Source organism: Anser brachyrhynchus (genome assembly GCF_964034855.1).
Source record: "Anser brachyrhynchus genome assembly, chromosome: W".
In the NCBI taxonomy this organism is placed as follows: Eukaryota; Metazoa; Chordata; class Aves; order Anseriformes; family Anatidae; genus Anser; species Anser brachyrhynchus.
Window position 1 is genome coordinate 27,419,850 of NC_137704.1, and position 15,487 is coordinate 27,435,336.

At 49.1% G+C, this 15,487-nt stretch overlaps 1 long non-coding RNA gene across 12 annotated transcripts; it reads left to right on the top strand.

The window, feature by feature from the left end:
* Positions 1–164: 164 nt before the first annotated feature.
* Positions 165–15,465, top strand: LOC308184697. 12 transcript variants are annotated; one of them, XR_013942858.1, is made up of 11 exons: positions 167–391; positions 568–718; positions 3,411–3,508; positions 5,228–5,372; positions 7,756–9,966; positions 11,227–11,368; positions 12,814–12,964; positions 14,127–14,204; positions 14,505–14,751; positions 14,901–14,981; positions 15,180–15,465. It is a non-coding gene; the product is annotated as an uncharacterized lncRNA (long non-coding RNA). The 12 variants fall into 12 exon arrangements; XR_013942859.1 differs by having other exon boundaries at positions 12,814–12,960; XR_013942860.1 differs by having other exon boundaries at positions 169–391; positions 12,814–12,956.
* Positions 15,466–15,487: the final 22 nt, after the last annotated feature.

Genomic DNA, 15,487 nt, shown 5'->3' on the forward strand with positions numbered 1-15,487 from the left:
GGGCCGGGCCGGGCCGGGAGGGGGCGAGGCGGCGGGCGGCGGGCGGTCGGGGCGCCACGCGGTCGGCGGCTTCTGCGGAAACGGCCCTTGTGCGGGGCGGGGGCGGCGCCGGAGCGGAGCGGACCGGGCGTGCGGCGGGGTCTGCACTGCGCGGGGCTTCGGAGGGCTGGGGGAGAGGGGGGCGAAGCGGCGCGGGGGGGGGCGGCTGCGTGCGCTTGGCCGACTCCCCTCTGGGGCGGATGGACTGCTCCGTCCCGCGGCATGCTGGGAGCTGTAGTTCTGTGGCGCGCGGCCGGTCTTTCCCCGAGCCGGGGCCGGGGCCGGGGCCGGGGCCGGGCCGTGCGCGCCGGGAGGCGCAGGTTGCCGCTGGCTGCGAGCGCGGCTGCCGGCGGTGAGGCGAGCGAGAGCCTTCGGGGGCGCTTCCCCGGAGCGTCGGGCCGGGAGGGGTGGGGGCTGCGGCGGCCGGGCGCGGGTCCTCGCTGCGCTCGATCGTCGGGCTGCGCCTCGGAGGTTTTCCTCCCCCCGCGTGCTGACGGCCGGCTCTCTCCTTTCCCTGCGGCTCACCAGGGCAGAAGCAGCTCCCCGCCGCTGGGACCCCCGCGGGGTTTGTCGCCGAGCGAAGGTGGCGCGGCAGCTGAAGGGAGGAAAGCTGCAGCTGGCGTGCTGCAGTCGCAGGTTTCCCAGGAGAAAGAGCAGCCCGTCTGTCCCAGCTGTCCGGGTAAGTCGCAGCGACCTCCGGGTGAAATCCAGGCGTGAAGGGGATTTTGGTGGCTCTCTCAGACGGCTAGCCCTACCAAAGGTCGCATCGGTTACGAAAGGTAGTAGTAACCTTGCAGTTTGTGTATTCTGTAGCGTCTGTAGCACAATAAACTGGCAGGTGAAGGAATGAGCGGGTACAAATACACGTGACTCTACAGCTGAGATTAAATAACGTGCAGGTTCTTCTGCGTTTTGTCTTTCAAAGCGCGTTGTTTGACTCGGTGATCCTTAACGATGATCCTCGGTGGTCCCTTTCAACTCAGGATATTCTATGATTCTGTTGTTGCCGAGCGCCTGAGCTTTTTGCTCACATTACTGAGGAAAGGAATGGCTGTGCTTCTTCCCCACCCCTCTCTTTTTTCTTTTTTTTCCTCTCCTCTTCTCCCTTGATGACAGGGACTCGAAATGTTTTTCTCAGATGTCCATGTGAAAATTTTTTTAAAAAAAAAAAAGCTGATGGTGAACACTGACAGAATTGGGTGACACTTTCAAGGTAGAGGGCAAAGAACGTGGAAATTTCTAGTACGTTAGTGTTACTCTGTTAGCAAAACCGACGTACACGCCGCTTGCTGTTCCTAGTTTTTTGGTTTGGCCTGGTTTTCCTTTCAGAAGTCTCCCCGAAGGCCTTTGTGGACAAAACTTTGTCCCGCTTCAGCTTTAAGAATTATCCTAGAAATAATGAACAAGTGCTTGCAGGGCTTTCCAGAACGCTAGTTGTGGTCAGTCAAGAACGACTTGGGAGGCAATTCCTTTCGTGGAATTGTAGAGTGATCAAGAGATCAAGGCCAGCGTTGTGAAGAAATAGTGCCAGGTTATAGTCACAGGTGACTGCCTTCTGAAGGGAACAGAGGCTCCCATCTGCAGACCAGACCATCTTTACTGAGAGCTTTTCTACCTGCCTGGGGCTTGGATCAGGGACATTGCTAGCGAGCGTACGAGCTTAGTTCAACCTTCAGATTATTCCCTACTCCTGCTCTTTCACGTGGGTACCAACAAAGTTGCAGCAAGAAGCCTGTGTTCAATCAAAATAAATTTCAGGGCCCTGGGAAGATAGCTAAAGGATTCAGAAGCACGGGTATCGTCTAGCATTTTGGGATATATTAAACACAGCATAGCCAGCTGGTCAAAAGAGGTGATTCTCCCACTGTATTTAGCGTTGGCGAAGCCTCTCCTTCAATATTGTGTGCGATTCTGGGCTCTACAATATAAAAAGAACGTTAAGATCCCTGAAAGCGTATAGAGGAGGGCAACAAAGCCGGTAAAAGGATTGGAAGGCACGCCCTGTGTGGACGCTATGGTACTTCTGCTAGCTCCTCAGAATTGTATATAGTCATGAGTAACGCTCCTGGATTCTAAATACATAGTCTGTCCCTGCATATAAGCCGAACGCTATTCTGCAATCGTTTGCTTCTTCTGGCAGTGGATTCTGTCTTTCAGTGATTTATGGGTACTTTACATGTCCTGGATATTGCTTTCCAGATACCTGGAGCTTGCTAGCTTTTCTGTCTCCCAGACGTGTGGCTGATAGTGGTCTAGTCTTGTGAGCTGTGCTGCCATGAAGTCTGTCACCTGTTGATGCTGAAGGTACTTTTCTAGAAAGAGGAAGGTGGTAGGTACAGTTTCACACCAGGACATCAACAAAATCACGTACTCTTTTTATCATCTCCAGACGTGTTTCCTTCGGTGGCTTCTGGACTTTGGTCCATATTGTGGGCCCCGAGAAGGAAGGAGGTTGGCTTTTCATAACCACAGTTTCTTCCAGCTGTTTCAGATGGATTTCGTGGTTGATTCTAGTTGAAATGACTGCCTCAGGAAAAAAAAAAAAAATAACAAAAATGATAGTCCAAACAACTTATAAGAAATACAAATAAAAAAACAAACGAAAACACCACTCCCATTTCCTCACAGCTTATTCATTTGCTGTGGTATCTTCTTTATGGAAAGAAGTGTCCTTTCCTTCCCAAGCTGTAAAGGAAGAGTTCAGGTACTCTTCACTTGTGCGTTTTAATCTGTGACATGTTTGTTCGCATAGAACTTCTGGGAAGTTTGGCGGTAGAGTTTAGGGTTTACATGTTAGGTAAACAGAAGTATCACTCAACTCAGGACATAGTTAAATAAAGGTACAACATTTATTTAAAATGAATAAGTGTGTGTCTATAGTCTTGTGTCCTTTCTTTGCAGAACTCAATAGTCAGCCTTTATACATATTTCTAAGTTGCCCGGTTTATCAGTGTACAACACAGCATTCGGGAATATCATCTGAGATTTTAGGTGAGGAGGACTGTCCTTTGTTCAGTTGTGCACTCTTGTGTGTAAGCCCTGATTCTGAACCATATAAAAGCTGGAAACTTCTTTCCGGTTTTCTCTCTAACCTCACTGAAGTGTGGGTACTTCCCAGCGTACGTGATACTATTCAGCATGTGGATATTCTGTTTCCTCACACTAGCTACAATTCCGGTGAAGTTACACATCTTGAGCCTGCATGTTAGTGTTTCATCCTTTCGGTTCCACAAAAGGAAGGTTCAGTGGAAGTTTTGAATCCTGTAAAGTGGAATACAGGTTTTTAGCCTCAAAGGCTTTAGTTCTTTTTCCCTGGTGAGCTTTAGAACAGAAGATATGTAACATTAACAGTTTTTTATTATTAATTTCAGGACTCTTTGACAGCCCTCCAGGACCCGACGATGCAAAGCTCACTGACATATCCTACCCAGGAGACCAACAATCTGTGACATTTGGAACCAAATCCCAGGTGGGAATGGGAGGCATGGAAGCCAAGGTAGAAATGTAGAACACTTATTCTCTTACTGAGAGGGAAAGGGAGATGTGGAAAGGGGACTTGATAATACAAGATTGAGAGGAGTGGCCGATAGAGCAGATAATTGTGTTGCCATTCAGAGGAACCTTGACAGGCTGCAGATAGGGGCAGGCAGGAACCTTTTGAAGTTCAGTAGAGGGAAATGCCAAGCCCTACCCCTAGGGAGGAACAACTCTCTTCAGCAGCACTGGTGGTTGTATGTCGGCTCAGAAGGTCTTTGGAGTTCAATCCAGTTGTCAGCTGGTCACAAGCAGCGTTCTAGAAAGTTGCCTGGCAGAAAAGGACTTGGGGGTGTTGTGCTGGTCAACAGTTTGTTGAACAGGAGCCGGCAGTATGCCCAGGAGGCCAAGATGGCCAATAACATCCTGGCTTGTATCAGAAATAGCATGGCCGGCAGTACAACGGAAGTGATGGTCCGTCTGTGCTTGGCACTGGTGAGACCGCACCTTGAGCACTGTGCTTGGTGTTGGTCCCCTCGTGTGATGGTTTTACCTTGCTAGACAGCTGAACTCCACCACAACCGCTCTCTCGCTCCCCCTCCTCGGAAGAGGAGGGGGAAGAAGAGAAGGAAAGAAACAACTCACGGGTTGAGATAAGGATAATTTAACTAAAGGAAAAAAATAATTATTAAGGAAAAATTATTAATAATTAATTAGTCTGTCTAAAGGGAAAAAAATAAAAACGACAGGCAAAGGCTGTGTGGAAGTGCAGGGGAAAGAAATTACTCTCTACTTCCCACAAATGAGCAATGCTTGACCACCTCGTTGAAGCAGGGCCTCAACACACAGACGTTTTCACAATGAGCGCCCACCCCTCCCTTCTTTTTCTTTTTTCCACCTTTTATTGCTGAGTGTGACATCATAGGGTATGGAGTATCCCTTTGGTTGGTTTAGGTCAGCTGCCCTGGTGATGTTCCTTCCTCGCCTTTTGCCCGCCCCCAGCTTGCTGGCTCTGGGAGGTGTTAGAGGGAGTCCTGATGCTGTGCTGGTATTGCTCAGCAGCAGACACGACGCTTGTGCGATACTGGTGCTGTTCTAGCTACAAGCACAGAGCACAGCACTGTATGGGCTGCTGCAGGGAAAGTTAACTCCATCCCAGCCAGACCCAGTACATCTCACTGCAATAAAGGTACTGAGTTTCTGGGAATACACTCGGAGAAGAGCAGCAAAGCTGGGGAAGGAACTAGAAAACGACGTGAGGAACAGCTAAGGGAGCTGGGATTTAAGTCTGGAGAGAAGAAGGCAGTGGGGAGGCCACATTGATCTCTACAGCTACTGAAAGGAGGTTGTAGCAAGGTGTCGGTCTTTTTTGTCAAGTGACAAGTGATAGGGTGTGAGGGAATGGCCTCAAGTTGTGCCAGGGGAGGTTTAGGTTGGCTATCAGGAAGCATTTCTTCATGGAAGGGGTGGTTAGACGTTAGAACAGGCTGCCCGAGGAAGTGGTAGAGTCCCCATCCTTAAAAATATTTAAGAGACATGTGGACATAGCACTTAGGGATATGGTTTAGTGGTAGCATTCGGTCGATGGTTGGACTTGATGGTCTGAAGGGTCTTTTCCGACGTAAGTGATCAAAGTGGAGCAAGAATTTGTGTTGAGCATGGGGATTCAAATAACAAGTGCATTTTCGGGAACTGGCTCTATCCTTCATTGCAGGTGAAAGCAGCTCTGCGGGCCCTCCAAGGAGGCACCTCTGCAGTGATTGCAAGTGGAACCCACCCAAAGATCTCGGGTCGTGTCATCACAGATGTTGTGGAAGGGAAGAAAGTTGGAACTTTTTTTTCAGAGGTAAAACCTGCAGGTGAGTACGGAAGTAACATGTACATTGGGAGCTGTAGAGATTTCCTGAAAGTTTAGGGTCGAAATTTGGCTAGGCCTGCCTGTTCAACAAATGGGAAACTACGCTCTGCTTGACAAACGGCTTTTGAAAGGTAATTTTTAATGTTGGAATAGAACATCTTGAATCCTCTGCTCGGGTTCCTTCCAGCTGGTGACTTGCTGCATCAGACTTGCATTCAAAGAACTAGGTAGAACTTGTATTGCTTTTAGTCTTAGAGGTTATCATCTATTATTGAAGATTTCAGGGTGAAAGCGTGCATATAGGATGTACCTATATATATGGTGTATATATATACTATATATATGTGCATATAGAATGTGCAGTACCAAGGCCTGATTTCTCCTTTTGCCTCTGCATTGCTTCACGTTTATCTGCTTTGAATTGTACTTGCTATTTGGTTGCATAGCGGCTGCAAAGGAATCACAGGCTGGTTGAGGTTGGAAGGACCTCCAGAGGTCACCTGGTCCAACACCCCTGCTCAAGCAGAGCCACCCAGATCTGGTTTTCCAGGACCACGTCCAAACAGGTTTTGAAACCTCACAAAGACTGTGACTCCACGACCTCCCTGGGCAGCCTATGCTAGTGCTCAGTCACCCTCACAGCAAAAAAGTATTTACTGATGTTCAGGAAACCACAGAAGGGGAACATCCTGTGTTTCGGCCTGTGTCTGTTGCCTCCTTTTTTGTTCCTTGGGTACCAGTTAGGAAAGTCTGGCTTTGTCTTCTTTCCACCCTCCCTTCGTGTATTTACAGACATCGATGAGATCCCCTCCAAGCCTCCTCTTCTCCAGGCCGAACGGTCCCAGCTCTCCCAGCCTGTCCTCATAGGAAAGGTGCTTCAGTCCCTTACCATCCTCGTGGCCCTCCGTTGGACTCTTTGCAGTGTGTCCAGGTCTCTCTTGTACTGGGAGGCCCAGGCCCAGCACTCCAGGTGCGGCCTCACCGTTCCTGAGCAGAGGGGGAGGATCGCCTTTCTTGACCTGCTGGCAATACTTTGCCTAATGCCACCCAGGATACCCTCAGCTGCTTTTGCAGCAAAGGCACATTGCTGTTTCGTGTTCAAGTTGGTGTCCACCAGGAAACTTAGCTCCTTTTCTGAAAAGTTCCTTTCTGGGAAAAAGTGCGATATCAGCGCTTTTCACTTTGTCCTACTGCAATAAATTTGTATCAGCTATAAAGCTTTTCATCTTAACCCCATTTCTCAGACAATTACAAATATGGTGAACAGCAAAAGTAAAGGTGAAATTTTACTGCAACCCTTCCTCTACCATGGAACGTGGTTACTCCCATTCTTTCTTTTGTCTTCTGTCTTCCAAAACACACTTTAAATATTCAGGTAGCTTTTTAAAATGAACTCTTATCTCCTCGCGTGTGTCACTTTTTTTCAAAGAACACGAAAGTACACTCTACTTTATAAAGTATGACCTCGCTTTAAAAAGCTGTTTTAACACTCCTTAATTAAGTCTTATTAATCAAGTGTCCGCTAGTTCTTTTCTTAACTCCTGTTATTTTCCTTAACGTGGGAATTCCTGCTCTGGCAATTTCTGTAGGACGCTTCTGAAATAGAAGTCCGGGCCTATTAGTCACATTTCAAGTCATCTGTCCTACAGACAATTTCAAGAGAGTTAAAAATGAAAATGTAGCTTATCCATGAGCTACTTGAGAACTCCTTAGTGAAATGCTGCGTGAGCCTTTTGACTTGTTACTTCTGCTTCTGTTTCAAAACTTGTTCTGTATCATTTCAGTTTGAGACAGGTTCTTTGATATCCATGCCAAGAAGAAAACCTTTCTTCTGTAGAAACCCTTCAGTGTGCACAGGGAGAGGCGTGGAGAGAGCAGCTATTCTGCAAGCTGTTACTCAGGCCGCTTTTGGCTTCCAGTACTGTTTGTACATTCCCATGTTGTTTTGCAATCTTTTCTCTTTTCGTTAGTTGTCTAATTAAACTTTTTCAAAGGATGCCTCCCTGTTTTCAGTTTTCTCCTACGCCCTGAGATTTAGCCGTCCTTGTATTCTTTTGCTCTTTGTCAAGTCTTTTTGATACAAGCTGTATGCAGCTTTGATACAAGCTTGTTTGTCCCCTATGACCTGGATGATCTTGCTGAATCTCCGTGATGCCTTGAAAAGGGCTATGCTCGGGGACCGTGGCAGCATTTTGGTATCTGATACAGATTTTCCTGTTCTGGCATACAGTGAATTTCTTTGATATGTCTATTAGGACCGTACCTGTTTTCCTGCTTTGAGTAAGGAGTTGGAAGATGAAAGGTTAGCGTTCGTTTCCTCCCACATGGGTTGTAACCTTTGTCTGCATGTCTTGTGGTTGTGTTTTGTTTGTTTGTTTTGGCAGGCCCTCCAGCAGAGCAGCAGGGTGAAAGGTCTCGAGCTGGTGGCAGAACCCTGGCAGCTCTGCAGCCTGAGCAGGTGAGAGAACGGTATGTGCTCACTCTTTAAGGTTGGGAACACGTGGCAAGTCTTAAAATACAGGTTTATAACACAAATGGGTCCTGGAAAAAATCAGCTGGCTCCAAGCATTCAGGGAGTCAAGACAGTGAGAAGATGTGTCAGCAGAAATGAGCTGAAGTGAGCCAGATGTCAAACACCACGGACTTCATATAAGAATGCAGTTCAGAAACTTTTCTCTTTCAGAGAGCAGAGATTGATTATTGTCTTGCTGACTTATTACCTGATCAGAGAGAAGAAATTCTCTTGGCAAACGAGAAGGACTTAGAAGAAGCTGAAAATAAAGGTAATATTATGGGTCCTTTCATGGTACTCCTGTTGTCATGAGCTTTTCTGGGCCTCAAAGGAAATGAGCAGAACTAGAGTATTCCGTCACCTGCAATTGGATATTATGGCTGTCACAGGTTAGTGAGCCCAGGACTTTGAGAGCTTGTCAATGGAAACAGCTGCAGCTTCCATAATTACATGAGAGATGTCTTCATCAGAGAAGACAGAGAGGCCTTTGAAAACAGCAACCCACAGCATTGTTTAAAAAAAATAAAAATCTAAATAAATAAATAAATAAATAGCGTTTTCTTTTGCCAAAGGAGGCTCGCTTTAGAAATTGAATATAGCAAGTATCTTCCCTGTTATCGTCATGTATGAAATAGCATGAGTATCTCCTGGGCTGGTTAACGTAATGTTTGGCCCCTGTGGGGAAGGTTGTTACTTAAAAATGATGCTTTCCAGAACGAACCATATTACCTTCTGACCGAGGAAAGTACAGTTCAGGCAGCATAGACTAAATCCGTTCTTTTGTGTTCGAGTGGTGCATCGAGAAGCTGGTCTTGGGTTAGAAAATGTGTGAAACTGGCACGTCACAAACTGTAATGCAGAGAGATCTTTGATAACAAAAGCGTATTTCTGTTGGTGAGTTATTGGAAGGCTGCAAGAAGTCTTGCCTCAAAAGACTCTTCTGAAATGAATTCTGTTGCCATCCCAATTTTTTTTTTCTACAGGCACATTCTTGGGACTTGCTTCTGCAATGTCGAGAGTTATTCAGGGTTGGTTTTTGATACCCAGCGTAGAGAAGGAGTTAGCTTACATTCAGGTGCTGCGGTTTCTGCACGTGTCTTATAACGTAGGTTTCCTGCTTAACTTGCAATTTATGAGGTTCCTACCACTGAGCACTTTCCTGTCCATGCCAAACGCAGCTGAGTTGCAGGCTACCATTAAACATCAAATGTTTAATATAGATTGTTAATAACAAATCGCAACTGTTAGGAATATATGCTAAAAAAAATTAGCACAGAAAGTAGAAGCTCTAGGCTGTGAGTGGTCTGTCCCATACTGATACTGCATGTTTGCACTGAGGCAGAATGATTGCTTTCACTCGCTTGTGGAGCGATGAGTCTAGGCTCTCACTGCTAGTATTTTTAGCAAGACGGATTGAGCATTTCTCTAACATATGAGCAAGTGTTTGAGGAGCAAGTGATGGGTATGGGCACTTAGAAAGAGACTGCCAAAGGGCAGCTTCCTATTTTATAACTGAATTTTGTGAGCGTTGGTGCTCGTTTCATACTGAAGGGGAGTATGCTCTAGTGAAGGGAGTATGTTCACGTGAAAGGAAAGGGCACTAGTCTCCCTCGTCTGCCATTATTACTTCCTTGCTGCTAGCTCTGTTCTTCATAGAAAGCCAGTATGTTTCCTCGTCACATTCTAGTCTGCCTTCCTAGACTTTAGCCTTTGCCTCTTGGGTCTCTTGCCTTGCATAGACAATCTCTCCCCTTCTCCTCTTCTTCTTCATCTCATTTGTAAACCTTTTATCAGGCTGATTCTTACTGGCTTCCCACCCCCACCCCCCAACCTTTTTCTATTTTTTCCTTTTTTTCTATTTTTTTTTACAGACTTAGGATGGCTTGTCTTGTTAGTTACTTTTCTTCCTGCCAGCCCCCAGCCTCAAGTTCTCCGATGCGACTTCAGAGGATCATCTTTGATACCTCCGCATCTGAATAATACGGTTTCTGTCCCATGCTGTAGCTGACGGCAGGACGGACTCTGAGTGCAGAGGAGAGGTTGCTTCCTCCGTAGTTTCCTATTGCGTCTCATACTGGTTTGGGTAAGCAATTTCAGAGGAAATTTGACTTCTCCGTGGAGCAGTGTGTGCCTGACAGCTAGCTGGAGACAGCACACACGGCATTGAGTCAGCGCTCTGAGTGCGGTCCTGAGTTGCAGTAAAGGTAAAACAATTGCAGACTGACAGTTTAGCTTCTAAGGAGCATATACAAATAGCATGTTTGCCTCTACTGCTTAAAAGGCGAGGGTCCGAGATCATATTTCACGGACTGCTTCCTATAGAGTTCAAGAAATCCAATCGTTCTGAAGTACAGCCGCGCTCTGTTATTGTTTAAAAGGAACAAACTGCTTTGAGAGCCGTTACGTGGGAGGGAACCGAGGGCGTAAGTGACGTCAGGGCGTGCCCTCACCGAGGGCCAAAACGGCTCCGTGATTGGCTGGACCGTGAGGGCGGATGTGGTGTCCGAGCGAGCCGTCATTGAGGGCAGGAGCATTCCATGATTGGCTGGGAACCCAGGGCGGAAGTGGCGTCACGGCTAGCCTTAACTCAGGGCGGAAACGCTCCGTGATTGGCTCGGAGGAACCCAGGGCGGAGGTGCCGTGCAGGGCTTGCCGGCACTATGGGCGGAAGCTGTCGGCTCGGGCCGGGCTCGGCTCGGGCCGCGCCGCCGAGGCGCGGTGCCGCAACGAGGTTGGTGGTCGGTGCCGCCTCGGGCCGGGCCGGGAGGGGGCGAGGCGGCGGGCGGTTGGGGCGCCACGCGGTCCGCGGCTTCTGCGGAAACGGCCCTTGTGCGGGGCGGGGGCGGCGCCGCGCCGGAGCGGAGCGGACCGGGCGTGCGGCGGGGTCTGCACTGCGCGGGGCTTCGGGGGGCTGAGGGAGAGGGGGGCGGAGCGGCGCGGGGGGGGGAGGGCGGGCGCGGAGAGGGCGGCGGGGGGGGGGGGGGCGGTTGTGTGCGCTTGGCCGACTCCCCTCTGGGTCGGATGGACTGCTCCGTCCCGCGGCATGCTGGGAGCTGTAGTTCTGTGGTGCGCGGCCGGTCTTTCCGCGAGCCGGGGCCGGGGCCGGGGCCGGGCCGTGCGCGCCGGGAGGCGCAGGTTGCCGCTGGCTGCGAGCGCGGCTGCCGGCGGTGAGGCGAGCGAGAGCCTTCGGGGGCGCTTCCCCGGAGCGTCGGGCCGGGAGGGGTGGGGGCTGCGGCGGCCGGGCGCGGGTCCTCGCTGCGCTCGATCGTCGGGCTGCGCCTCGGAGGTTTTCCTCCCCCCGCGTGCTGACGGCCGGCTCTCTCCTTTCCCTGCGGCTCACCAGGGCAGAAGCAGCTCCCCGCCGCTGGGACCCCCGCGGGGTTTGTCGCCGAGCGAAGGTGGCGCGGCAGCTGAAGGGAGGAAAGCTGCAGCTGGCGTGCTGTAGTCGCAGGTTTCCCAGGAGAAAGAGCAGGCCGACTGTCCAGGTAAGTCGCAGGAATCTTTGGGTGAAACCGAGGCGTGCTCGTAAACTTCCTGCAGCCCAGGCTCAAAGGCTTAATCGAATTTGCAGAAGCGCGAACTGCTCGGTGCGGGGAAGCACAAAGGAAAGCCATGTAGTGCCTGCCAAGCTGTAGTAGCTTCTTAGACCTAGAACGAATTGGCTTGTCGAGTTCTGTCTCTTTGTTGCTCAGTCTATGGTACGAGAGGCTAACCTTTGTCCCGCCTCAGCTTTCAGAGTTGTCCTAGAAATAAACCGGTGCTTGCAGGGCTTTCCAGAACGGTGGTTGTGGTCGGTCAAGACAGACGTGAGAGGCAATTTCTGCCTGTCTGTCTGTCTATTGGTTATGTCCCGAGAGTTTTGCTTTAACTGTGTGCAACAAAAGAGGCCTTGGGCCCGTACTGAGCAGCGAGAGAAAGCAAAACTCCAGGTAAGCGCTGGCCGTGGCAAAGTTGCTTGGGAATTGAGCGGGTGGGGGTCTTTCCAGCGGAACTCGGTACGCAGACGGAAGCGTGACCTTTGAGGTCCCTGTCTGTCTTGCGTTGAAGCTGTGGTATTTGACCCATGACTGTATGGAGTTGCTAAATCCTAGAGGGGATGATAGAGATGTCCCTGGTTCAGCCTTTTTTGCCACAGTCATTGCAGAAATGTTGGAAAAGTGAGTATCATCCCTCTCTTTAAATTCACCTTTTAAAGCATTCTTTCTGCAGACTCCTGTCTGTGGTTTAGGTACTTGATTTGTGTGAAACAGAGCCAGACTTTCCTATTAACTAGCGCCCTGATTGAAATTGCCTGTTGTCGGAGGACAGGAACTATAAATGGTGCTTGGCAATTTAAAATCTCTTGGCTTCTACGGAGGCTAACTTGCCAAAGTGAGTAGGAAGTAGCCTAAAGTTCGGTAAAGACGCTGAATAGAAAAGGTCCTCTTCTTGATGGGGAAAGAGCTTCGCAGAACACGAGCTCTGTTTCCCGTAGGGCTCCCTACTTACCCACCCATTCAGCGATTATTGCAGGCTTTGACTGGTCCCCTCAGGTCCGATATCGCACAAGCGTTGTGCCGCAGACGGTACCTTAGTTTACTTTCCATCTCGTGCTGCGTTACTTATACCCGCAGAAGACTTACTTCAGCGTCAAATAAACCCTGTGCGAAGCGTCCCCGACTCATGCCAGTGGGACCATCCCGTTGTGGCTGGTAAAATCCAGGAACAGGACGGTGCTTGGAAGAACGTAACCTATGGAGGAGCAGGCAACAGTCTCCTGTTAGGCAACAGGTTTTCAAGACTGGTTTTGCCACCCCTCTGCGCATTTTGAAGGAGGCAGTCCCTAAGCTGATGCAATCCAACTGCATCTAAGCTGTAGGTTGGTACTTCCATAAGCTATAAAGGAACTTAACGTGTTGGTTTTTTGTTTGTTTGTTTGCTTTAAATCGAGGCTCGTGTGCATGCGTTTGGCTTGTCCTGATGGCTGGTGTAGATGATCGCTCACGTGCCCCAAAGCTCCTTGTGCTGATGTTGGATCTGCCCCTCGGTAAAGGACGGCATCCCGTGCGTTCAGCTTTTCTTCCTTACCATCTTGTATGTATGTATGTATGTATTTACTTTCCTGAAAGAAAGGGTGGATTTTTCATGGGTCTCTCTGTGAGCGTATCGAACCAGGCTGCAGTAAATACGTGTAAGCGAGTAGGCTGCAGCACGTGCTGGGCAGTATCGGAGTGCTACTCTGCTAGCAGTGGAGAGCCAGGTGAAGGTGTCTAGGGTAAGGGCTTGTTCTGCCTCAAGTTGAATGGAAAGTTTCTGAAGTTGAGCATCCCGGGGGATGTTTGTAGGACTGTTGTTAGACGATAAAAGTTCAGATGGCTGTCGACAAAGGGGATTTTGTTGGCTCTTTTAGATAGCTATTCCTACCGAAGATTGAATCGGTTACAAAAGGTTGTAGTAACCTCGCAGTCTCTACATTCTGTAGCGTCTGTAGCACAATAAACTGGCAGATGAATAAATGAGCAGGTAAAAATACACGTGACTCTACAGCTGAGATAAAATAACATGCAGTTTCTTCTGTGTTTTGTCTTTCAAAGCACATTGTTGCCGAGCGCCTGAGCTTTTTGCTCGCGTTACCGAGGCAAGGAATGGCTGCGCTTCTTCCCCCGTCATCCCTCTCATTTTTTTTTTCTCCTCCTCTCCCTTGATGACAGGGACTCGAAATGTTTTCCTCGGATGTCCACATGAAAATTAAAAAAAAAAAAAAGGCGATGGTGAACACTGACAGAATTGGGTGACTTTTTCAAGGTAGAGGGCAAAGAACGTAGAAATTTCTAGTACGTTAGCGTTACTCTGTTAACAGAACCAACGTACACGACGCTTGCTGTTCCTAGTTTTTTGGTTTGGTTTTCCTTTCAGTAGTCTCCCCAAAGGCTCCACAAAGGACACCTTGTGTATCTTTTCTGTTCTTCCAGGATTCATTTGTCAGGAAAGACAACCGTGAAATCTGAGGGCTGTGGACGAGGGCTGTGGAACCATCTGGTAGATGGTTGTTGCAGTTGCCTTTGGTCACGTCATTCGTCCTTTTAACTTGCCCTTTACTTTACCTTGAGTGGAATTTTTCTTGCCGCGCTATGTTTGCAGTGGTAACATTGCTGCCGAGGTGTTTTTTGACTAAAAATGATCTTAACTGTAGTAGTGAATTCACAGAGTGTGGCTTTGTGTACTGACTCCCATGATCACAACTTTTTTTTTCCTTTGTCATAGATAGGAGAAAAACTCTTTCCAGAGAGATGGAGAAGGAATTTATTATACCTCTGCCTCATCCTGTGAGACCAGAAGATGGTGAGTGACTAACTGTAAGCTGCGATTCTCAGGAGTCGCATGGCTAAGAGTCTCGGGTTCCTTCTCTGCCTGACCCCCAGGGCCTTAGGCATGGGAAATCTTAGGCTTAATGTTTTTCCCTATGAAATACTGTCACGCTAAGGGGCGTAGCTGACTAACTGTTACAGGTCTGGTCGGATTCAGGTTACTGAACTATCACGGTCACGGATTCACCAATAACGTAGCACGCCCTCGCTCTAGTCGCGTTCAATGAGAACTGTCACAGCTAGGAACAATGCAATGAACAGCAATTTATTACAGCAACAAGGACACAGGTTCTTTGGATCGCCGGCGATAAATTCACTGTCCGCGAAAGCAAGCGAGCACGCATGAAATACACAGGTACTCGTCCTGGCTGTTAACGCATTAAAAGGCACAAAGGCTCTAGAGATTTCTAAGTTTCCAAGGAGACACCTGGTACAACCAAGCGTTCAAATATTACCCCACGGCATCCCAGTGCGGGGGGAAGAGAGGCTCAGCCCGTTGACTGATCCTGGAAGTCAGAAAGGTATCCTTGGTGATGGTGTCTTCCCTAACACCCCCTTTCACTTAAGACAGTTTACATTTATTTTCTCTCCTTTAGGTGGGGCTTGAGTGACTCTAGTCAGGCATACCTTGGTTATGTTTGGTGTAAAGTTTTCTTGCTTTCGTTTAAAGGTAGAGGGGTCTGAGAAACTCAGAGCATGCCCTCAGCGAGGGGTGGTCGCACCTTGGAGACACGGAGCTTTTGGGATGGAGGTGTGTTTTGGTATTATGATGATACTAGAATGAGCAAAAGTTCCCTAGAGTGCAGTGTTTTCCTGACTTCCTTAGAGTCAGCACACCAAGTTCCCCTAGTGCGATAGCACGTAAAGTTGGAGGCCTAGGGAACGCTTAGGTAGCGCAGCTGCCCTCCACCCTGAAAGCTTCTTCGATGCTGTACGCTTTCTTTAAAAGGTGAATATGAGTTTAATTTGCCTTGTTACTTAAGGCAATTACTCCGCAACTGCCCAAAGCAGCGACAGTGAGAAGCCCACTTCCAGCATCCGCTCCCCACGCAGGGACGGACGGACGGACAGACGGACGCCGCTCTTTGCCTTGCCCGCCAGGGGAAGGGAAGAACGACCGGGCAGGGAGCCCCACCGCAGCCCCCCTCCCGGGAGTCCTGCACAGCAGTTTAATAAAGTTTGCTTTCCGGCCCGTGCCCCCTTTGGTGGTTGCCATCGGGGGAAGTGGCTGTCGCTGTCTGTGTGTGGGTGCAGGTT